At 41.0% G+C, this 25,287-nt stretch overlaps 1 protein-coding gene and 1 long non-coding RNA gene across 16 annotated transcripts in view; one reads left to right on the top strand and one right to left on the bottom strand.

Annotated features, from left to right (window-relative positions):
- NFIA (nuclear factor I A) overlaps nt 1-25,287 on the bottom strand; it is a 373,976-nt gene that overhangs the window by 273,122 nt on the left and 75,567 nt on the right. The window lies entirely within an intron of this gene.
- Nucleotides 408-25,286, top strand: LOC140630411 (uncharacterized). The gene is made up of 3 exons (XR_012028183.1): nt 408-2,018; nt 2,369-23,553; nt 23,687-25,286. It is a non-coding gene; the product is annotated as an uncharacterized lncRNA (long non-coding RNA).

Raw genomic sequence — 25,287 nt, 5'->3', positions numbered from 1 at the left:
GGCCAAGCAGGGAAATCCATTTTACATAAAGAATGCACAAAGCTCAAGTGCTCAGAGACTTTTTTACCTACTAAAATAACTTTATGGACAAACGCCAGTCTGCTAGACACATTCTGCAGGCGCATTTGGCACGCCACCCAAGGTAAAGCGCTCGCGTGGAGGTAGCACGTCTTTTTAGAAACGAGGAAATGGCTGTGCGTGCCCTCGTGGCACGTCACGTGGCTTGGCACGGCCGGCGTGATTGGCTGCGGCCGGGTAAATACAGCCGCCATGTAAGGAGCGGAACGTCGCCCTTCGCCGGCTTCTTAAAATGGCGGCCTGAGTCCGCACCAGCTGAGAGACCCGCTCTCCGTTCCCCCCCTCCCCCCCCTCCTCCTCCTCCTCCTCCTCAAATGTGGTGGTTTTTTTTTTTTTCTTCTTCTTCTTGGTTTTGTTTTTGTTTTTGTTTTTCAATAAACCTTACGGATTTGAGTAGAAACAGATTTCTCACAACTTGCTTTCTCCGGCTCAGTTTCACAGTTCGGGCATACACTCAGGCTCTGTCAAAAGCTTGACAATGTTCCAGGGAAAATATTAACTGTAAACTTTCCAAGAGGAATTAAAGGCGCAGGCCTGAAATGTTAGGAAGCCCTCCCTTTTTCTTTTTTTTTTTTCTTTTTGTGTGTGCGTGTGTGTGTGTGTGTGTGTGTGTGCAAGCAGGGCCTACGTTTGCTGCCTCCATATGGTTGGCAGGCAGGGCAGCCCACGCAGCCCGAGCTCAGATGACCTCCAGGATGGTCCCACTTCACCATGTCACACAGTGGGAAGGGGAAGAGGGGAGGAAGGGGGTGGGGGAGGACACATCCTCTCTGGTGAAAAGGCACAGAGGTCTCTCCCTCTCCCTCCCAGGCCTGACCAGTTGAACACTGCACACTCTGGTGTATAAATATTTGCCTCTGGCTAAAGTTCAAGCAGCCCAGTGTGGCTGCCAGACACAACAGAAAACCAACATCCAAGGGAAAGTGTTTACTGCAGTGGTGGCCAAAGGAGCCACTGCCAGAGAAAAGCTCCCATCTGATTGGCCGGGCCTGCGTGTGGTGTTATCATAAAGCACCTGGCCACTGGCCACTGGCCACTGGGGTGTTCCCACCCTTTCAGGAAGGGTCATGTTCTTTAATGCACAGCCTTGGCCACAGTTAATACAAGACCAAGAGGCATGCCGATGGTTTTGCATGGGTTCCTCCACAGCGAGGTGGTCTGAAGGAGCCAAACCACCCAGGAATCTGCTACCACTACTGCAGAACCAGGGTTTTTTGTTGTTGTTGTTTTGTTTTGTTTGTTTGGTTTTTTTTGTTTTGTTTTTTTGCTCCTTGAAACTACCTCGGGAGGGCCCGTGACCTTTTTCACACCACCTGGCATTGCTTGGTGGCCCCAGGCCTGACACCTCCAGTTCTGGTCCCTTCCCTGCGTTAATGCTCTCATTAAACCCTCAATCATCATCATTTGACGAATTCGAGCATCCTCGAAATTCCCGCAAGAAAATATACATTGGGAGGCCTCCGAGAGACAGTTGGCCACAGGATACTTTTACACAAATCCACCACGCATCCTTCAAATTTCTCCAGAAACCAAAACCTAGAGACCGCTGTGCCTATTTTACTGGTCCCCTACTTCTGAAATCAGTAGAAATAAGAGAAGCTGCCCATCAAAAGATTAAGATCTTTAATAGGGATAAAGGAACAGAATGAGAAAAGGATCTTGGAAGAAAATCCTTTCAGGGAAGTTATGAATTCATAGTTTATGCTAACCATGTAGCCAGCAGGGCAAAGTCTTTTCATGGTTTTCAGTATTCAGGGCAGTCTGAGTACAATCAAGATAAGTCACAAAATTTCTGAATCATTGTCACCCGTGTAACGTTTCTATCTTCATAAACAATGAGTGAACCAAACTTTTCCTTACTGTTGCAAACGAAATGTTTCTGTTCGGATGGGCTGAAGAGTTATACAGAAAACAGGACAGGAAAATCAAGGGCTGTGAAGGTAAGAACTCCTTTTAAGTGAAATTTTCGATGTAACGGAACAATAATTTAGGTAAAGCAAGCCAAGTTGTTATGATTTCATCTGTTTCAAATAAAATACACATTCGCTTAATTGAAACATTTGCTGTTTGTTGAAAATAAAGAGGATTTTACATCCGTACACAATTTGTGGAGTTCTAACTTTGAAATTCAAGGTCCTTAATCTTGATTGATCTTGCTTAAGGAAATTTCTGCATCTGAATTTGTTGTAAGACTAAAATAATATACCAAATAATTCCATTTTCCTTTGTCTGTAAAACTTTGACTACATTGGTCTTGTGTAATCTAATTCTTAACCAAATGTGTCACTAGGGTTGATCTGTGTTTGACCTCAGAAGCCCAGGACTTATAGTATCAAGTTTGGCTTCCAAGAGATCCCAACGAATCATGGGCAAACGAATCACAGAGGAATGTTCTGTTCCCAGCTGTGAACAAGACAGAATTAACTCTGAGACGCTTCCTCCTGCTGCCCTGGTGGACAGAAAGGTCAAGATGGTTAGCTCTTACACTCTCAGTACCAACCGTCAAAACAACGCGCACGTTAAAAATAGAGTGTCTGTAGGCAGCTAAAATATAAATGCAGAAAAATTTTAAAATAAAAGTGGTTTTAATATATTTAAATTTCAGCTACAAGTATTTTAAAGACTCTATCAGGGAGCCAAGGAGAAAAAGGACCGGACGATAATTTCCCCAAGTGTATTAACTTCACAAACTTTGAGTCTTAAAATTTAAAAAACAACCATTCTGACCCATGGATGACACTTTTCTTAGGAAATTCCTTGGATTCACAAGCAATTCATTGGGAATTAAAGCACAAGAGGCAAATTCACCACTTTTATTTGTTTATATTTTGATAACTACATTTTTCTCAGCTCAATTTCTATGGAAATAAAAATTCTGTTTACTGTCAAAGGAATTTCTTTATCTATCAGTGGGGAATAGAGTTGAAATACTATGAGGTTTTTTTTTTTGTTTTTTTTTTTTAATGAATAATCAAGACGTTCCAAGGTGCTATGATACATCAGTTCTATTATAACCATGTAGAAAACCAGGGGCAACTGCTGTTTTATATAGAAGTAGATACTTAAAAGACTTATCACCAAACAGCATGTTTAATAAAGTCTGTGGCATTTGTACAATAAAATGTTAAAACATTAATAAAACTAAACTGGCGCTAAAAGTAATTCTATCCTACAGACTCTCACATTGAACAAAAATGTATCTTCTAAATAAAAATGTTGCAAATGTAAATATTCCTTTTAAAGCTGCTGAATGCATCACTTTACTAGGAAAGGCTTAGTTATGTTATTTGCAATTCCCTCATTGCACAACAATGTACATTACTGTCTGTAAGCTCTAATTTGGCATGGCGCATCATTAATGACCTGAATGGTGGCTGTTTCACACATACATATTTAATTACAACAGCTGAACAAATTACATATTTATGCTTTATAAAGGGGATTGCCAGTCTAATTCATTTGCTATGCATGCAGGTACAGGACTCCATCTGCAACAGCATCTGCACAACAAGAGCTAACAATTATCCATTGTACAGCGAGTAAGCATATCTGGGGAAACCTGTAAGGGAGGCAGTCATATTAACCATTTCACTGCCTCGGGCCCTGTATTTTTTTTCTAGAGGTCAAAATCTCTTAAAACAAAAATTGTAGCCCTTACATGCCTGCCCAGTCATTTAGCAGAATGGACCAATCCTCCCATCCATTCTAATTTCCAATGGGTTTAAGATGAGACAGAGAGAGAGAGAGAGAGAGAGAGAGAGAGAAATAAAGAATCTAAATCCCATACTACAGTGAGGTTATACTTCAAGTGGCTTCTTCCAAAGAGCATACGTTTCCTTATGAGACTTGCGTCTCCAGAACCCAAGCACTGGTCCTTAGTGGCCCAACAACGGCCTTTGCCACGATGTCAACAGGGCCTATCTTCCACCAGGACAGAAGCTACGTCTTTGTCCATCACACCACAGACCTGGGTGTTTATAGAAGATGGGCCTGAAGAACTTTCTTAAAAGAAAGCACATTCTGAGTCCCTTTTGAGAGCTCTAAGACCTCTGCTGAGCCGTTTCTTATCATCAACATACTTACCAGCTAAGCCACAACTAAAAGCTACTATTCTCTCTTTTGGTAATAAAGTCCTATTCACCAGTGCTGCAAACTCATCTTAAATGGCTTCAGGACTTTTGTATGTTTAATTTAATATATCCAATGAGTAATATAAATATTCTGGACCATCACTACTACTTCAAAACCCAAAGAGGAAGAATTAAGAGTCAGCCAATCAATAGTGAGGTTTCCCATTATCATTTAAGGCTCTTGCTAGGCAGTAAAGAGGCTCCATGGTGATGGCCCCTAAAAGCTCCTTACGGCGTCTTTGCCTCTTTAGGCCGCAAAATCAAAGCATGAGTCAGAGGTGTGGGTTTTTTAATGTTCCCTTTTGAGTGATGGAGTTCAAGCCAGGGTCTGACTGGGTGAGTGGGGTGAAGGAACACGGTCCCGGGCACGGCACTGGATATGAGTGTGTATACTCAGGGCCTCCTTGGAGTGTGGCTCCTGAGGAGCCAGGGGCTACTGAAGGGTGAATACCAAAATGTGCTCCTGGCTCTCCATGCCGTTCTTGGCTACGGTAGGGCCCAGTTCATATGTGGAGAGAGTCCTGATTCACTTGACATCAGCCACCTGTGGATGAGTCAGCCTTTGGTCAGAAACCAAATGGAGAATGAGAGATGAAAGCCTACTGACATCTTCCAAAGGCTGGTGGAACTTTAGAAGAACCAGCGCTTTTATCTGTGGGGTTGCAAATCCAAATCAACTTTCACGAGACAAGAAAAAAAAAAAAAACTGCACTCCACAGGGGGTTATTGGAAACCCAATCTCACCATGGTAGAGAAACGGGGTTACCAATTCTCGGCTGATCAGAAACTATACTGAGAGGAAGGGGTTTGAACTCACCCAGGACTTCTAACGTGTCAGAATATCAGAGGACAGACTCTAAGGTATTGAGATGGTACCCTTCAAAGAGCTTCACCTAAAGCAAACAGCGGCCCTCAAAATTCTGCTAGCATCTAGTGCTCCGTCAGATGCCTCAATCAGGGGCTCCAGTGGGAACCATGCAAAGGTGAAATAGTTTACAAAGGCTTTGATGAACCCTGTAAGGCAGCTAAGTCCACTTTAGAGATGAGAAAACTGAGGCTCAGAGAAATTAAGTGACTCACCCTGACACACAGCTAGTAAGTGGCAGAACTGGGATCAAAGTCCAAGACTGTGTGACTCTTCCAACTCCTCTGTTCCTCCTCTGAGTCTGAGCTTAGCTTCACTGCCCTCCTTGCTTCCTTGCTTTGCTTATTATATAAGGCTGCCAACCCCCAAGTCAGGGTCACCAGTCTGGATGCATCTTGATCCGCCCTAGTGTTGGCTTCAAAACCAAATGTAGCAGAAACTACTGGTGCCCTTCCCACGTGCTGGCTCCCATCCTGGGGGTCACTCACAGCTGGGGTGGACACGCTTCCCAGTCTAAAACACAAACACCTGAGTCTCTCTGCCCTGGGGCTTTCTCTGTCCACGGGGTAGAGCGAGGCAGGCTGAAAGTACAGGGAAGTTAATGTACCTAAGAGCAACCCTGAACCTATGAAGTAGGAGAGTCCGCCTTCAGTGAAACAAGTGTACGTCTTATAGTTTCTAAGGAGGGGTAGGGGGGGTAGGGGTAGGCAGAAGGACTGAGGCCCCATCGCTCACAGCCATAATCTGCTACATTAAGGCGTCTTTTATTGGACTTATCTCCTCCCTATAAACCCTGGGATCACCTCCTAAATAAACTGCACCCAAACCTTTGTCTCAGGGTCTGCTAGCAAGGAAACCCAAACTATAAAATTAATATTTAGCACTATTAGCGGAGTGAGCTTGGCTTTGGGGTCCACTGCTAGTTACCAGAATGTTATGTACAGTTTGCAGCATCCTTCAAACGGTGGGCAAGTCTAATAAAGCTGCAGTCTTGCCAAAAAAGATGGTCACAGAGGCAAACATGGTGGGGGCACTGGGTTCTGACTCCTGATTCTGCCCTTCTGTTTGTGTATTCTTCAGCAAGTTTTGACCCTCAGTGACCATCCGCTCCTCGTGTGAGCTATGAGGATGATTCCTACATCATGGTAGGATTTTAAGAAAATAGGGAAGTTGTAAAAACACTTAGCATACAACAGAGATTTATAAAAGTTCATCGTTATCATTGTTATGGAACTAACTACAAAGCCAAGGGGATGTGGACAAATGTTAATGAGGAAAACATTCTCTAATGGCAAGGTACCAGGTAACAAAATTTTTCCCGTTTTGCCTATCCTCTAAATCACCTTTATTTTTTTTAAGGATTTTATTTATTTATTTATTCATGAGAGACAGAGAGAGAGAGAGGCAGATACACAGGCAGAGGGAGAAGCAGGCTCCATGCAGGGAGCCCGACGTGGGACTCGATCCCGGGTCTCCAGGATCACGCCCCGGGGCTGAAGGTGGCGCTCAACCGCTGAGCCACTCAGGCTGCCCTAAATCACCTTAAATTAACCAGGAGTAATTCAAATGCTTTAGCAAACTAACTCCTTTGCTGGTGCGGGGTGATATCACCCTAAAAGTTATGGGTGATACTCAGCACCACTCTCTGTAAGTCAATGCCACAGGCACCTCGGCTGACCTTGGCAACTTTCAAAGCACAAAGCCATACTCTAATGCACTTCAGCCTTGATCTCCGGCGATCTAGGGGAAGTGGGCAGAGGGAATAACTAGGGACCCACATAAGATAAATGAGCTCTTGTAAGGTGCCACATACCAATTCATGCGCTCGAAGGAAGAGATGAATGGTGCCTTGAAAGAGCTGATTTACTGTCTAAGGAGAAAGTCTCCTATAGATCTTCATTAAGAATGCTAACTTCCCAAGGTTGATTTGCAAGAGTGGCTACTGTGTGGGACAAAAGACAAAAAAAAATAAAGTTTGCAAATGTCAAGGTCTTACAGAACCAATGATAGAGATGGTTTATTAAAGCTCCTCTTTGTTCAAGATACCTTATATTTGAAGAGGAGGAGGATTATGGAAGGGGAAGCCTGACTAGCTTAAATCAAGGGGGACTTGTATATAAAGCATGGTCTTCCAAAACATATTCATAGGGGATAGAAAACATTTTTACTATAAACACAATACTGAAATATAATATAACCTTCTTTAATGATTCAGAACATACCTGAGTATTATGGTATAGGATTAATTTCTCAACACTTCAAAATTCTCTTATCTTTGGAATAGTAATAACAATCACAAATTGTTCAGAATTCAATGAAATAATGTACCTAATAGCAGTAGGTAAATGGTGTCATACGGATATTCTTTAAGTCAGGGTTATTATTATGACTGTCATCATGAAGTCACTAAATAGTTTTTAACATATATAGAGAAGATACAGGTAATTGAAATAGCTTAATTAACCCTGTGACATACATTTGAACTTATTTTTGAAGTAACTCCTGATAAGCTTCTTTTGAATATTCTCATAAATATAGAAAACTAAATGCAAGAAGGAGAGAAATACAGATAATTCTACTTTTCTCATTTTGGTATTCCCAGTAATTGTCAGAGTTCCCTATAAAGGATTTAGAAGGCTTGTTTTGCTGCGGAAACATTAATACAAACATCTCTTGAACAAATGGATTTTAAAAATTAATTTGTTCTATAGTATGATCCCACTTTTATTTAAAAATGTATACAGGGAAACAAAGGGAGAAAAAATGATAAAAAGGGGCCAGAATTAGAGTTAACTTTAATATTCATCTGTGCTCTTTTTCTAGCTTTTCTATACTAGAGATAATATTACCAGTTTACTAGAAGAAATAAGTTATTTTTAATATCAACACATTTTATACGAAAAAAACTTTAAACAGAAGTCAGCAATTAGGAGGTTAGAAAAATGCACTCTTTCATTTCTATCCTATGAAATATCTACCAAGATGAAAGAAGGAACTTGGTAGGAGCTTAATAAGGAGATTTCAAGGCCGTTACCATTCACTAATTCATGCCTGCCCTCCTCGCCCTGCAAAGTTTATGACCCAACTTAAAACAATGACATTTACAATAAAAACGATGGCAATATTTAAAAAGGGGGAAAATCAGTATCTGGGCAAGTGGAAGTACAGCCCATGTGGTGGCCCTTTACCAACCCCTACGTCACGTTCTGCTCTTGGTGACACAGCAGATAACCAAAGGCCCCATCGGCTTTCACAAGCAGATTTTCACCTACCCCGCTTGGCTCCATCGGAACCGGGTACAAGTGTGGGAACATAGCCAGTTATCTCCAGCCTCTCCGCTTTTCTTTACACGTGCTACCTTTCCTACATCCTCCCCCTCTGCGCCTCGGTGCTCCCACTCAGCCTCTCTAACTAAGTCAGGGAAACCTCTTTCAGAGAGTGCCCTGAAAACTGCATTTAAGTCTATCACAAAGCAAACTTTATTGCTCCCTTGTCTGTCTCTTGGTTGGAGAGTGAGCTCCTTGACGACAGGAGCATGCCTAACAGCGCATGGCGCATGGAAGGGGGGACAGCAATTCAGCAAGAGTCTGTGGTTACAGGTTATTGTGTATTTACACAATCCGGAAATACACCAAAGCACAGAAAGACTTAGTTAGCTTAGAAGTCAAGAATGAATGATGTTTTGGGGACTGGTCAGCTGCTACCCAATAAACACCAAGACTTGAGCTGTATTTTCTCAAAACCCTTGACACTGTCACGGGGGAAGAAGCCACGTTTCCGAGAATAGCAATATTTAAAACACCTTCTAGCTACAGAGGGTGTTCCTCGCTGCCAGGGCACCCCTCAAAAGAATGTATCATCTCTTATCAGTGCCCTATCAGAAGTTCGTCCAAAAATCCTGACTTTCCCAATTCAAGGCATAGCTTCAGCCCCATCAAATGTGGCTCAAACACCATCTTCTCGAAGACAAGATCTGGGTCTTCCCTACTTACACCGAGGCACCTGTCACAGTGCCTGGTACATCAGAGGCGCTCAAAGATTATCAGACAGAACCAAACCAACTTGCCCTCCCACTTGGTCCCATGGAATCCCGTTAGACCAGAAGCATGCCCCCTTGAACGTATGGTGGCGTTCATCCACTTGCTTCCCTTTCCTCATCTCCCTACCCCACAGGCCAACAAAACTAGAGACAGCAAATCCTTCTCAAAGCCACGGTGTGCCCTATCTCTGCCCCGGCACCGGAGTCACTAAGGACTGTGGCATTCCCCAACCCAGTCCCGGGGAAGGTCCAGTTCGTTCTGAGACCACGTGGAAAATAAAGGCACCACCTGCTGCAGGAAGCGTGTGTAGGCTCCGGCATCACTTGCGGGGTGGGTACTGCTGCCTGGGGAAAGCCTCCCCGGCAGCTCCGCAAACTCCCCTGGCCCGCTCAGGGTGCCCGCCGCCAAGGTCAAGGTGGACTGCGAAGAGACCCAGGGCAGAGCCTCCGTTAGTGCCTTTGGCCCTGGACTCCTCCATCCGCACCATGACTACACTCCTACGTTGCCTTTTCCTTTAAGACACCTCAGAGATGGGAGGACAAAAGATGAGAGACAAAAATGAAAGCTGAAAGATAATATAACCATTAGTGTTGCAAATGGAGAAAACGGCCAGATTCCCCCCAGCCATCCCTCTCTCCACCTACTTTTCCCATCAGCTCCACCCCTCATCATCAATATTCACTCTTCCCTAACTCAAGAATAGTACTTATTGAGAGTGTATTGAGTGTCAGTCACCATGCATCCATTACTTCACTTAGTCCCCTTGGGTATCACCCTTGTCCCTGACTGAAGGAGCAGAAACAGGCTGAGGGAAGTGAAGTCACCTGTCCAAGGCCCCAGAGCTGCAAAGTGGGAGGGCTGGGCTACCTTGGCCATAACTCTGATGTTCCTTCAATGGCACACCCCCACCTCTCACGGGGAATACTCAGGGACATCTTCACAGTCCCATCCAGAGAGATGAGAGAGAGAAAACAGAGAATCACAAAGAGTAAAGGATTGATTTATTTGCTTTACTAAAGGCGGATAAAGCAATCCCTTACTCTTCCCTTCAGGGTAGATTTGAGGGCCCTATCAATACAAAACAATTGCTTCTCCACCTCACACCTCAAAGGTAGCACAGTGATACCACCTTTCATATTCTGATGTGCATCCTCCCAAGGAGCCCTCAGAGAAATTACTTCTCTGTCATCTTCACCACAGGTATGCAGGATGGCTGTGGCAGGTTAGAGACTGACATCCTTGGAGAAAGTAAAAGAATTCTCAGGCATGGATAAGTTAAGTGACTTGCCCAGGATCACACAGGGAGTGACTCAGGGACAGAAGCCAAATCACTTGACCCTCCCTGGTTTTTCTCATTTTACTTATTAGCCAGTATGACTCTCGGATCTGTCCCTCCCAGCGGCCTTCCATGTTCTTCAGCAAGAGCTGCCAATTTTTCTTTCCTAGATGAGCAATGAACCTTCCAAGGGTATCAAAACAAACAGTGGAAAGAGCACTGGCCCTTCAGCCAGAATAAAATCTAGGGGGCTCAAGTCCCAGGCATTTACTGGTTGTGAAACCCTGGGCAGGATTCACAAGCACTTTGGTTTCAGGTTCCTTATGTGTAACTTGGAGGTAACAATACCTGCTCTCTACCTCCTAGAGTTGTCAGAAGAATCAAGCGAGAGAATGGACATGAAGAGTCCCTTATAAAACTGCAAATACTGTACAAATATAAAGGATTATTATTTTTGGATTCAATAGACTTTCTCAATTGAAAGAAGCTCTGTGTAGCTAGATGGTCAAGTTATGTTATAAATAACCAAGAAAAATGTTCTGGTTCCTGAAACAATTTTACCACCCCGCTCGCTCCCATGAAAAGACACTGGTTGTAAAATGAATTAAATCAGCACTCTTTGCTATCTTCGGGACATAAATTGTTACTAGCTGAGGATAGGTAGGGGAATGGCTATTTTCAAAGGCATACAGACCTCGGACTATAAAAAGCTGACCTTCCCAAGTCTAGAACCCAGGGCATGGGGCAAGATGGAAAAACAAAGGGGTTGCCTGCTTGTTTTACAATAATTATCCAACATGGACTGCCTTATCTCCAACAATGGTTGAAGAAGCTCATAGGCTAAACTCAGCTTCTTGTTAAATATTTCAAGGATGCTAATGGAACCAAAAGATCAACTCTGTTATGCATCAACAGGCTGGCTTTATCCTAAAACCAATTATAAATAAACTTCTAAATACAGCCTGCTTTAAATATGCATTTACAAACACACACACACACACACACACACACACACACACCCATCCAATCTTCATGCCATCCGTCACCAGCACGTATCTGACTCATCTAAAACCCACTGTCTTCAGGGACCTGGTACTGTGCCTCTGTGACCATTTGCCTTCAGAATCACAGCTAGTACAGCATTATTTCTAATAACTGCTAAAGGTTCCTTTCTCTTTAGGAAGCAGAAATTCACTGCCAAACACACTGCTTCCATTCACAAGATTATTTATGGCATTGATAATTGAATTCCGGTCACATGACTAAGGAAGACTAGGTTCAGAGGGAAAAGAACCTAACCATAATTTCTAGAGAGATCCATAAATTACTGCTTTTCTCCCCTGGAGGTTGAAGTCCTTGGAGCTCTATGGATCCTTCCCCAGCATTTATGCTAAGTTTGGAATCATCATAGAAATTCCTCCTTCTGTATTCAGTGACAAAGCTCCCAAGGTAAATCCCTCGAAATTACCCTTTGCATCAACCCTGGAGAAACCCTAAGGGGTGCAGAGGAAATTCCCCCTTTTTTTGAGGATCACGCTGTCTCAAGTAGAGCACACCGTTCCTAAGGGGTGTAGTGGCTTAGAATTAAGGGTATATAAACCTACTCCCGTGTTCCCTTTCCCTGACAAAAGCACACATTACATCCATACCCATACAAACACAGGACTGTAGGCATGGTGGCCACAGAGGGCTGGATTCTCTTATGCCTTCCCAGATTAGATCAGCAGGGCATTTCTTTAAGCAACCTACAAAAAAAATCTTTCCTAAATAAGCAACTCCTCCTCCTCCTCCCAAATTCAATATTCAATGTCTTAACAAAGATGGGGCTTTAATGATTCAATGTACCCTGCATTACAGATAACATTTATCTCTTATTATCCTTTGGCTCAACCAGAGAAGAAATGTCACTATAGTTACTTTCAAAATATTTTCAAATTATGCTTAAAATAAAAATACAATGAATAATGTCAGTCTAGAAAGAACATCAAACATTTTTTTTCCTCTAAGAAATGTCCTCTTAAATATATCACATTTCCATTTGCTTGGCTTCTTATTTCAAGTAGACGAGTTAAACAGCATCATCCTATTGTAATACTTTCAGCCTGGAATAAATTTAGCATTTTAGAATTTTTCCACAGTCTCTTTTATTTAACATCTCAGAGAACATAATAAACAGTATTTGATAAAAGATTGGGAATAAAAGAAATTGAGGGAGTAAATAAATCTTCCAAGGTTACACAGTCAATCTGGTATCCATTGAATAGCATAGACTAAGTATGAACTCAAGCAGCCACATGTGCATGCAACACGCACATGCATGCATGCACACACACACACACACACACACACACACCACAGAGCAAAGGCAAACACTGCATTAGTAGCTGAAGCATTATTTCCTGTAAATTTTCTGTCCTTCTCTATTTAGCAAATAATTCTCTCATTTTTTTAATGAAACTGAAACAGAGTCCAGCAGCTATTTAAAACAAACAAACAAACAAAGTCTGCTTCTTTAGAGGCTTATCAAGACCAAACACCTTTGCGGGTGCACCATCACTGATGCTGGCACAGTGTGGTGATAAGTGTCCAGCCGTTATAAAGGCAGTGACATTAATTTTTGCTCAACTCAGGCCATCTTCTGAAGTTCCAAAGTAAAGAAATAATACTTCCCATTACACTCAGTGAAGAATATCATTTTGCAGGAAAGTTGCAGTGTTACTGATATTATCTTTGTCATTTAGTGGCAGAAAGGAGTTAGGGGGGTGGGAGTGGGAGGGCGCATATTCTCAGGCAAGAGTTCAGTCCTAAACACACAGAAATCCTATAGTGGCTGGAGTACAGGGAAAATGCCAAATGCTACAGTCAGGGTATAAGCTATCTTCACAGACAATTTACTAGCAAGCTGGGTTTCTTGGGCTAGCCTAAGTAATGTAGGTCTTAGCCATAATTTGCCCAAGATCCCTACAGCTCCACAGAGGACATCTTTAGTTTTATTATCTCTCCACATTTATAGGTGTTCCTCTTCCCCCCATGCAAGGAAAAGGAAATTCTGATATACTGCTATGGATCAGAGCGACCATGAACCTATCCAAATGCCACCTACACTTTCAGTCTTTCAGGGAGACGGGTGTGAACTTACTCATTCACTTACCCTCTGTTGTGTCCTGGAAGCCTCTGGGAACTTGATGAAAGCTACAGCCAATGATATGCAGAAGCTGTAGTCAGACAGCTGTCTCTGCATAAGGAACCCCAGGGTAGCTCCGTGGGGCCAGATGAAGAGGCCAACGTAGTGCCCACTGGTACTCAGTAAAAATCTGATTGCCTGGCCTATGCTAGCTGTTACCAAGCCAAGGTAAACAGTGAACATCTAAGACTACATGGCAGGGGCAGTGGGAAAGTTTTTCTTTATATACTGCAAACAGATCATGGTAGAATTGGAGATGGCATAAATAACATTACTCTTATTCAAATCCCTAAGAGAAAAGCCAATCTTTGCTGCTAAAATTCAATCAGGATGGGGATCCCTGGGTGGCTCAGGGGTTTGGCGCCTGCCTTCGGCCCCTGGTGTGATCCTGGAGTCCCGGGATCGGGTCCCGCATTGGGCTCCCTGCATGGAGCCTGCTTCTCCCTCTGCCTGTGTCTCTACCTCTCTCTTTCTGTGAGGTATATATACCTCATGAATAAATAAATAAAATCTTTAAAAAATAAAATAAAATTCAATAAGGAAAAGCTAGTTTAGTCAACTAATTTGACTAGAGGAACATTTATCGAGCAGCTACTATGTGTAAGAAGCCAAGATTTGTGGAGAGTACTAAAGAATCATGAGGCTGCTTCTTTCTATCCACTGGAAATTCAGAGCCAAATTGGGAAGAGAAAAGACCAAGAGGTTATTGACATCCCAGGCCATGCTTTTTTTTGTTTTGTTTTAAACCTTCTGGTTTTCTCCAGTAAGTAATATAACATTGAATAAATATCTGTTGACCACTGAACCCTACTGAATACACAAATACCTAAAACACAAGGCAGAAAAAGCACACCGTGGAGCAAACCACAAAGTAGGTAAGGTCACTGCACTGGAAAGCACGGACCCCTTTCCAAAAGAGAAATCTGGGGAGTCTGTAGATTTTTCAGGAAGAAATGGCATTTATGATGCAGACTGAGGACTCCTTTAAACAGACAAGTAAGTGAAGGTAGGAAGGGCCTGGAAGACCACCATGTGAAAAGTGTCCTGGAAACAAACAGCAAATAATCAAGTTGACTGCAACACAGAACAGATTAGGGGACAGGAATGGGGGAAATACATATTTAGAATCTCTATTCTGTGCTTGTTACACAGTTGGAAAAACCAGGCTTCAGACTGTCTATGTTGCTTTTTAAGCTTACAGCAGCAGGAAAAAAAAAAAAAAAAAAAAAAAAAAAAAAACTTGTAGTATTTATCTAGAAGCTTTCAAGATAATTTTAGTGGTAAAATTACTTTTTTTTTTCTTTCAGGAGGGACCAACTCAATTTTGTTAAGTAAAGGATCCCCTTAAACAGAGTCAAGGCTAAGTTTACTAAGTTGCTATTTTATCCATTTAGGCTTCCCATGAACAGAGGCCAGGTACCAGAAGCAAAAGATTCACAGGTTTGTTGTTTTATGTAGCCACATCTTGTCTCCAAAGAAATTATGATAAGACAGACTTTGTTTTCCAAACAAGCTTGGGGCCTCCCATAAGCAGAGGAAGCAAGTCTTGCTGCAAAAAAAGGGAAAATGCTGATAATTGGGGAAGAGAAAAATATTTAACAGCCATTCATAACGAAGGTTTCAAAAACTTGGGAGTGAAGCTATGAACTTATAGGAAACACCAAGACTCTGAAAGCCAGGACTTAATTTTCCAACTCCTAGGAAAGAGACATGTACCCTCCATCCCAAAGGCTTGAAACAGTCCTAGGATAACACAGATATAATGTTCATTTAAAGAAATGTAACAGGAGAAGTTTTCCTTGAATATCTTCAAGAATTACAGCCACAGAAAATGCTGGTGTCCAAAAATCTCCATCTACCTCCAGTTTAAGAAGCTAAAACTTAAGATTCCTTAAAGGAATCTCAAAAAAAATTTTTTTCAAGGCTTACCCAGCTGTATATTTAGTTTGAGTTTATGTTCTAAATAATGCTCTTTTATTTTTATATAATCTTTCCTCAACATAAAAATAAAAGTGCAATTTACTTTGGTATTTTTTGTGTAAAAAACTAGTATCTCTTCATCTCTCTGTCTCTGTCTCTCTCAAAATATACTTATAATATACATGCACACACAGAGATAGAGCACTTGAGCAGAAGTAGATATACCTGAAATTAATTGCTACAGAAAAATAATGTAAATATAACTCAATTCTTGAATGTCAACAAAAGCACTAGTTGTTGCAGGTCATGCAGTTGGCATTTGCATGATTAGTTAAGACCTTACATTTATCAATACGAGTTCATTCTACAAGCTTGTAAGACTGTTGATGGCTCAGGATGCCTGGGTGGCTCAGTGGCTGAGCATCTGCCTTCAGCCCCAGGTCGTGATCCTAGCTGGAGTCCTGAGATCGAGGCTCCCTGCATGGAGCCTGCTTCTCTCTCTGCCTATGTCTCTGCCTCTCTCTCTCTCTCCCTGTCTCTCATAAATAAATAATAAATTCTTTTAAAAAAACTGTTGATGCCTCAGTATTTAACATAAATATATTTGTCAAACTTGGCTTAAACGAGTATGCATAAGGTAACACAGGAATCTTTTAGTAAATGGCCCTGGTAATGTTCTTCTAATCAAAGCCCAGACCCATCCATTAACACTTCCATAGTCCTTTGTCTGATCCATCACATAAATGAGAGATATCAATTGGCATAAAATCTTCATATCTTATTAACTTTACATCAAAATCTGTATATGTGGAGAGCATCCAATATTGGAATTTAAATAACCTTCCACAATTTGAGCTAGGAGGTTTTCCAGGCACACCCAGAAATCTACTGGAGATAAAGATAAGCTATGACATGCTTTTGAAAGATTGGAGGTAGAGGAAATAAAATTAAAAGAAAACTAAAAGGATCATAACATCTAAAACCTGCGACTGTTTTAATGGGAATAATACCATTGCTGGCTTACAGAAATAACAGGATTAATAATTGCAGATTTGTCCCTTCTACTAAGATCCGTTTTCAAATTATTTCAAAGGAATACATAAAGGATTGATTTTAAAACTCATGTAAAATTCTTAGAGACAATACAGACCAACTTAATTATAATCAATAAAATCTACAGACGTTGATGCAACCCAGCAGAAACATTGCTACCAAAAAGCATGGCATAAAAATCACTCCATGGCTCCCTTTGTACACAACAGTGATATGACCTTAATAAATATTTCATTCCTTTCAGTGAATAACCAAGCATCAAGATGGCAAATTTTAATAGCAAGGAAATAATATCATAATGACTCTACTAAGAAAATGCCTCATTTAGATCAAAGCAAACTTATTTTAACTTCTAGTCGTCATTCCCAAAATACACTCCAAATCAGTTTGTAATCCTAAATGAGAGTACACTTATCCATCCTTTCCACGTACAGATGGATGTGTTGCTTAAGGAGGTTTTACTGGGGACTTTTCTCACTCTAGCAACATTTGAAAAGTCATATGGAAAAAGACGTAAGTTCAAGTACATTTTCTTTCCATCTTCACACAAAGAAGTGCTGAACAAATAGTCTTTGATTAATTGACTGCAGGGGATAGCCAATGGTCAGGTCCAGCAACAGCCTGTACACTGACTTTCAGGCTTCTTTTGTGAGTTGTAATTAGCAGCTGAGAGCGCATATCCTACAAATAGTTCGGACTGTTTCTTTGTTAAGTGCATTATTTACCCACATTTAAGTCCATCTGCTGTTTCGCGTTTCCTTTGTACAAAGTGGGGTGAATCCTCCGATATAGGGGAAAGAGACTGCATGTGGAACACTGATAGAGTGGGATTCAGAGGTCAACTCTAAAATTTAGTCATACCTCAGGCAAGTCACTCCAGTGCTCAGAGTTTTGATATCCTCACCAGGGCAATGGGGTCACATTAGCCAGTGTAGAAAATTGCTATGAAGATGAATGAGTAAGTTGGATGCTTCTGGCATGGAAACACATGATACTGACCCATACAAATGATTTCCCTGTCCTTCTCCCTTACTCTCAAAAGAATCCCTCATTACCATTTCACTCTACAGTAGACTATGATGCAGAATCTGGACGATATTTTGTTTTCAACGTTAAACAGATTATTTAGAGGAGTCAACTGGTTCACATATCTATTTACCTCCTTAAATAATTCACAAAGATGGTCTCAGCATAGTAACCCTAATAAAAACCAGTTCTGCCTTTTTCCTTCTAGCTTACAGTTACTGAAATATTTAATTATCCTAGCATTATGAGAGATTTCACTAACTCGCTGGGCCTGACAAAGTGATTATATATTGGAATTGTATGAATGTTGTAAAGGTCTCCATGCTTCTGGGGTACTCAGTAGGTGGCCAATTTGCTCTACAATACTTTCCTATATCAAGGAGCAACCCTTCAGATTATCTAGAGTTGTTGTTGTTTTCATTTCATTTAGGTTTGGGGTTTTTTCTGCTTTTTTCCCCAATTAACATCTAGATTATAAAAACCCAAATGTATAACCCTGAGTAGAAATGATCAGGATCAAATTGGCAAAAATATTTGGTCTCAATTTGTGTACATGCGGTGCCTTCCTGAATTTGTCAAGGATATTAGAGACCATCTAATCAGCAATAAGCTGCAAAAAGGTAAAAGCAAAAATTTTACATATGAGTCAACTGGCTAGAAGCAAACAGATAGTTTTCCCTTAGTTCATGCTTCCCTATGATTAACAGTTCTTCAAACTTCTATAATTCTTGAGTTTAATTAACTAAAATATATATACCTGGTTTGGTAGCAGCTCAACTACACACATACATATAAAACATGCTTTTAATCGGCATGAAATGGCTGCTTTTTATAAAACATTTTTGGAAGAGTCTCTCAGTGTTTGAGTTAAATATACAGATAAATAAAAAGACAGAAAAGATTTTCTTCCAATACAAGTTATTAAAATCAGATGCGAATGACTTATAAAACAAATTTATTATAGAGTAAAAATACTTTTTTTTTAAAAAAGTGTAGTTTATAAATTTTGAAAAAGGAAAATATGTATGGGTTAACTTAGATATTTTATTGTGATGCAGGAATACAGAAATAACACTAAATGGCATGTTCTTTTCTAACTTTTTTTACAAAAACTCTAAATAAACTCCAAGAATTAAATAAATTCATTTACTGTTCCAACAGTTTGTTCATCATTAGCAATGACCTGTCTCATATAATGCAAGAGCATTTATTAAAAATTAAAGCACTGGCCTTCCCCCAAATGATACTTTTTCTTTATAATGGTCAAATCTGGAGATTTTGATATGTATTGGCGGTCACAGGGTCTCCGGGCCCTGCATCTAGGTTTCCTTTTGAGTTTGTTTCTGTGATGGACCCTGTTCCCTGGCAAACACGACAGTCATTTACAACCTCCCCATCATTGCCCACTACAGGGACTAGAAAGGTGCACGGCCATATATCTGAATTTCCTTACAGCAAGTGATCAGTTTTAACCAGTGAATAATCAAGAGATGCCACCTCTGTTGTTTCTGGAAAAGTTTTTCCTTCTCTGATAAATGGAAGAAATTAGGTTAGTATGACCAGCTAGCTCCCCCACCATCCTGCTTTAAACATACCTATGGCAACTGTAACAAGACAAGAATTAGGGCAGCTCCGATGACCCAGCGGTTTGGTGCCACCTTCAGCCCGGGGTATGATCCTGGAGACCCGGGATCGAGTCCCACATCAGGCTCCCTGCATGGAGCCTGCTTCTCCCTCTGCCTGTGTCTCTGCCTCTCCCTCTCTGTCTGCGTCTCTCATGAATAAATAAATAAAATCTTTTTTAAAATTTAAAATAAAAAGAATTACAAAATATAAGTCTACAAATAAGCATGGCAAGACAGAAAAATGAAAAGTGCCTCGACTCTTACTGGTAGGAATGACCAAATAAACCACTGCTAGCTACGACCTCTGTACTTGCCATTAGTTAAGAAAAATTAGTCTTTATTTCAACTACTGGTTTTTGTTTCTTGCAGCCAATAGCATTCTCAGCACCTGGTTGCCACTATTTAAAATTCTTCAATCTGGATTTCCAGATTCTTGGGGGAAAAAAAGGAGAAGAAGAAGAACTGTGACACTGTGCCCAGGTTTTCATAAAAAACTCAACACTGCCCGAAACTTACTGGCTTTCAATGGGACTTGGAGTCTCTCTGTCCAGAGACCATTTCACTCCTTTAGTTACTTGTCCATCTGCTTCAACCACCTGAATGTGAGATCCTACACACAGCATACATAAATATATATTATGCACTATAAAAACAAAGTACTATCATAATCAACAAAATATTTCTTTTTTTTGCTCCCTAGAATCCAGGTGCATAGACAGTCATAGTCAAACTATATATTTTCTTTTCCTGACTACCAACTTTTTCAGTAGGCACACTGTTTTTGGTTTTGCTTTCATAGCACACTTATACAGAGAGGAGAAAGATACCATGTCACCAAAGGGCTGTATATTATCGGTTAGAGCTAAAGATAGTATGATAGTGATAATGATGGTAATAACACCCACTATTTACTGAGATTTTTATGAGAGTCTAGGCAGTGTGCTGAGTGCTTTACAAATGCTATGCCGCTTACTCTGAAAAGAATATATTAGATAAATACTATTACCTTTATTTTAAAAAATAAAGAAAGTGAGCCTTAGAGAAAGTAACTTCCAAAATCACACAGTTAACAAGTGGTGGAAGGAAAATGTGAATCTCAGTCTGACTCTATGACACATACTATTTAACCACAGGTTACATTGCTTCACAAAGAAATCCAAAAATATCTGACTTTTTTGAGAAATATTCAGTAAGATGTTTCAGACCCTACATCTCACTCCTACATAACTACATTTGAATATGAACATTATGTCAAATATTTGATTTTTTAATACTCACTAGTATAAGTCTTGATTCTGGCATAGGAATTTTTTTTTCAAGAGGCACTTCCTTCTTAAGTGTAACTGACCTGGTACAGTAAATTCTCAAGATTCAAAAGTGACTCATTTCCAAAGCTCCACACATTAGCAGCTGGTATTATTCAATCTGAGATTTAAATTTATAATGTACTCTTGATAATGTACTCCCAATACATTTTTCACTTCTCTATCTCTTGAATGACACAAGATAAAAGATCTTTAAGGTATAAATATTTTATACAAACTTTCACTCTGTTTTTCCTCAGCCATTTTCCATTTGCAAACACTAGACATCATGCAAAAAAAAAAAAAAAGAGGTTGAAAGAGTTTTATAGATTATGCTGGGGGGGGGGGCTGAGAACTGCTTATCCATTCTGCTGTGGCAGCAGACACCACAGCTACCAGCCTAACGGCCCTTGCTGGCTAATCAGAATGTTCCACCCTAAATGGGGTCTGATTCAAAGTACTATTTTTCCATGGGGCAAAGAGCAGGCTGGAAGGGAACAAATTCCCAGCATCATCTACAGTGATAAACTAGGTTGGCACAGGGCACTGGTAGCGCCACTGGAACCCTCGTACTACTGAGATAGCTCATCCAGCTGGAAGGGTTAGGACACAGCCATGCAGAGAACAGAATCTCACCAGAAATCAGAAGACCTTCACGAGGCATGTGGCTTCTGAAAATTAAGTCCAGACTTCTCTTTTCACACTTGGAAAATGAAGAGGTTGACCCATCAAAAGTTTTCAAACTATTTGCACAGATTCCCCCAGGACTTTGCCACTCGAATTAGGATCAGTGTATGTTTAACACTTCAGGGGTTTATTAAAACCTAAGACAGAGTCTTAGGCCCCACTCCAGACCTACAGAATCATAATCTCCCTATAATGGGTTTCCTACATGATTCCTTGCCCTAGTGATCAAATCCAACTGAGAATTGCTTTAGGAAGAAAGGACAGATGGGCCAAGCTAACAGGGATCCAGGACCCCCACACTTTTCCACTTTTTCCACATATATGTGTATATAAATGTGTGTGTGTGTGTGTGTGTGTGTGTGTGTGTGTGTGTATTCAGCTTTCCCACGAATTTGGTTCTAAAGATCCCTATTTAAAGAATATCTAGGGGCACCTGGGTGGCTCAATCAGTTAGGTGTCTATTGATTTCAGCTCAAGTCATGATCTCAGGGTCATGAAACAGAGTCCAGCCATGGGCTCTGCACTGGGCATGGAGACTACTAAGGATTCTCTCTCTTCCTCTCCCTCTGTCTCTCCCCTCCGCACCCTCTCTCTCTCAAAAAAAAAAAAAAAAAAGAAAAAAAAAAGAAATACAGTAAAGAAAATCTGAAACCACTGGATAAAACAATCTATAAGGTCCTTCATAACCATAGCTGTCCATGATTTTACAAATTTGCAAAATTATACTTATCATTATAAGGGCTCTTTTTTTCTTTTTTTTTTTTTATTATTTATTTATGATAGGCACACAGTGAGAGAGAGAGAGGCAGAGACACAGGCAGAGGGAGAAGCAGGCTCCATGCACCGGGAGCCCAACGTGGGATTCGATCCTGGGTCTCCAGGATCGCGCCCTGGGCCAAAGGCAGGCGCTGAACCGCTGCGCCACCCAGGGATCCCAGGGCTCTTTTTTTCTACATTAACTCCCTGTGGAGAGAAATCTATAATTTGTAACTAATATCCTTATATACAGAAACATAATTCGATCTTTTCCTAAAGGTATCATTAAGAACATGAGTTACACAAAAGTATTCTATCACTGTTAACACTCCCAAAAATATTATACTTAGGAATACTAATAGGATATGTGTGTGCATGCATATATAAAAAATGTGTATATGTAACCAAATGTGTATACATGCATACCTGTTTATATTTATATATGCATACACATACGTGCACTATGTATTTCTAGATATGCATACATATACACATATATGTACTATCAATATTTATTTTCAGATTGTACACATACAATATGTGTATATCTACAGAGAGAGAGGAGCTCAAGATACTAACCATCTTGACTTCATATCTACTCGACTTTGATAGTATCTCCATGACTCCTCTTACTCTTCAAACTGCCAGCTAACACCTCATTTGTTTCCACTTTCCAGTCTCAAGCACCTATCCACTATGACTTTATTCGTTGCTCTGCAATGAAAAATCAGACTTGGATAGAAGTTAGGCTTCACTGATTGTCTCTTCTGAGCATAAGATCATGCGCTTTAGTGCTTGAACTAGAGAAAATCTACTTTGGACAACTGAAGGCTGGCGGTGTTTTTCTAGTTATCAGACATTTTCTCTTATAATACAAAACCAGAAAAACAAAGCCATAGGTATATGAAGTCTGGCTGTCAATGACTTCACTAAAAAGATGTATTTTATTTTCTCAGTTCTTCTCATGTCATGCCAACCTACCCTATGCAAACAGATTGTGATAATCTTTGTAAAAGTTCCTATAAAGTCTGAAAAATGTTAGTTGATGTTGCATCATGCCAACAACCATCAGGGGAACTGAAGAGTAAAGAGGAGAATGCAAGACTGCATGTTCTGCTCAGGCTTAATCCTGTCATGGACCACGAAAGCAGTCTCAAAGCTGGGCTAAGCTAGGAAGGTGTAGGCCAGTGTAGTTATAATCTGTTCTGACTTCCAGGGAGGTGAGGTTAAACCGCCAGATGTTTATTCCTCTTTCCACATGCTCAGCAGGCACCTTTAACGAATACTCAACTCCTAATTCGTCTCTGCCAATGAGACAGGACACTCTCTAGATCACCCAAGAAGGCACTCCCATGGCTGGACCTATCAAGAGAATGCTTCAATATCTCACTGGGAGTTGGATGACACTTCATTCAGAGTGGTTCTCAAAATTCAGCATGTATCAGAATCAATCAAAGTACTTGTTAAACAACAGACTGGTGGGCCCCTCCCCCAGAATTTCTGACGTACTAGGTCTAGGAAAGGACTAGACATCCACTCGTCTTGTAAGTTTCCAAATGATGCTGAGGCCACTGGACTTGCAGCCACTTGTGGAGGCCCACTAATTCAGGTGAAGTCTTTATTTTTTTTTTTTTTAATTTATTTTTTATTTGTGTTCAATTTACTAACATACAGAATAACACCCAGTGCCCGTCACCCATTCACTCCCACCCCCCGCCCTCCTCCCCTTCTACCACCCCTAGTTCGTCTTTATTTTAAAGAGGAAACAGGACAGCCTGGGTGGCTCAGCGGTTTAGCGCCACCTTCAGCCCAGGGCCTGATCCTGGAGACCTGGGATCGCATCCGTGTTGGGCTCCCTGCATGGAGCCTGCTTCTCCCTCTGCCTGTGTCTCTGCCTCTCCCTCCCTCTCTCTCTCATTTAAAAAAAAAAAAAAAAAAAAAAAAAGGTAGTAGTTTCCACAGTTTTAAAGAGGAGACAGCAAGGGACCAGGAGGATGGAGTGATCTGGCCAAGGCACTGAGTGGACAAGGGAAGAGAGGATTCCAGTCTCTCTCCGCTATCTCAAAGTTCAGGACACTTCCCATCACAGAACGAGACTCACACTGATCCCACCGATGAAAGGTATGCCAAGAATGTCTTTATCTATAAACAAAGATCCTCAGTGTCTTATACGTAAGCAGCCTTTTAAAATTTCATCTACATTATCTCACTGGGGTCTCATAACAGCCTAATGAGGTAGGCAGAGCAAAGATTAACGTTCCTATTTTAGAGATTAGGAAACTGAGATGCAGAGTTGTCACACAGTGGATCCAAAGCCACCAAGTTCGGCAAGTGCCTTGATGGATGGCCGCTATGTCGGGTGTGGCCTGGGGCCCCACAAGGACATCGCAGGAAGCCTGTTAGCAGGGCAGGACCTAAGGCTGGATCAAAGACCTACTGAGTGACACTCTGCAGCCCAACAGAATCCTCAGTTGATTCAAATGCGTTATGATTCTTGGTACACAGGCCTGGAAACCAGGTCAACTAATTCCAAAATCGATGCTTTCTCGCCCCTCTTTCTCTCTCTCTGAAAGTACTGCTCAGTAGCACAGTCTGACTTGTTTTCCAACATAACCTAAGTAAGAAGTTAACTCTTACCAGCTAACTCTTACCAGGTAAGAAGTTAACTCTCACCAGTTAAAGGGCACTTACAGTGTTTTGCCCTTAAAAAAATATTAAACCAGGTTAAATTACCTTGATTACCAGTCTTGGTAATTCCTCTGTAGTCATTTTCTTGACTGATGTACAGACCCCTATGAAATGAATCCTCTGAGAAGATGGAAAAAAAACGAGACAGTGATCAATGGATTCAATTAGTTACAGTATAATTCTACCAAGATGAAAAAAAGATCAAGATGCAATGTATCTACTCCAGGGTGGCTAAAATACTTTACCCAGAAAGTACACCATTTCTTTCCCACATTCTTCAACTATTAAGTTCAGAAAAGCACATAACAGCTGCTCCTAAGACACCTGGGAACATAACCACAATAAATGCAAGGCTCCTCACAACTGGAAGTATTTAAATACTGTTTTAATGATCTAGGCAAGATGACAACTGCATTTCTTCACATATAGGAAGTGTCATACAGACCACTTTCTCTAATAACAGCGAATAAACCCCTCTCGCGACATACAGTCAACCAAGAAGTAACTCAGTGGTTACCGTAAGATCACAGTTTTGAAACATGTATGCAGGTTTTTCCTTCAACTTTTCAAATCAATTCTTTCGATTGAGATTCTCTGTTGAACAGAAACCAGAATGCTGATACAGTGCACCTGTGAAAAGCTGCTTGCTTCAGCA

This window comes from Canis lupus, chromosome 3 (genome assembly GCF_048164855.1).
Source record: "Canis lupus baileyi chromosome 3, mCanLup2.hap1, whole genome shotgun sequence".
Taxonomy (NCBI): Eukaryota; Metazoa; Chordata; class Mammalia; order Carnivora; family Canidae; genus Canis; species Canis lupus.
The sequence above is the reverse complement of the archived record's forward strand: the minus strand, read 5'-3'. Positions and strand labels throughout refer to the sequence as shown.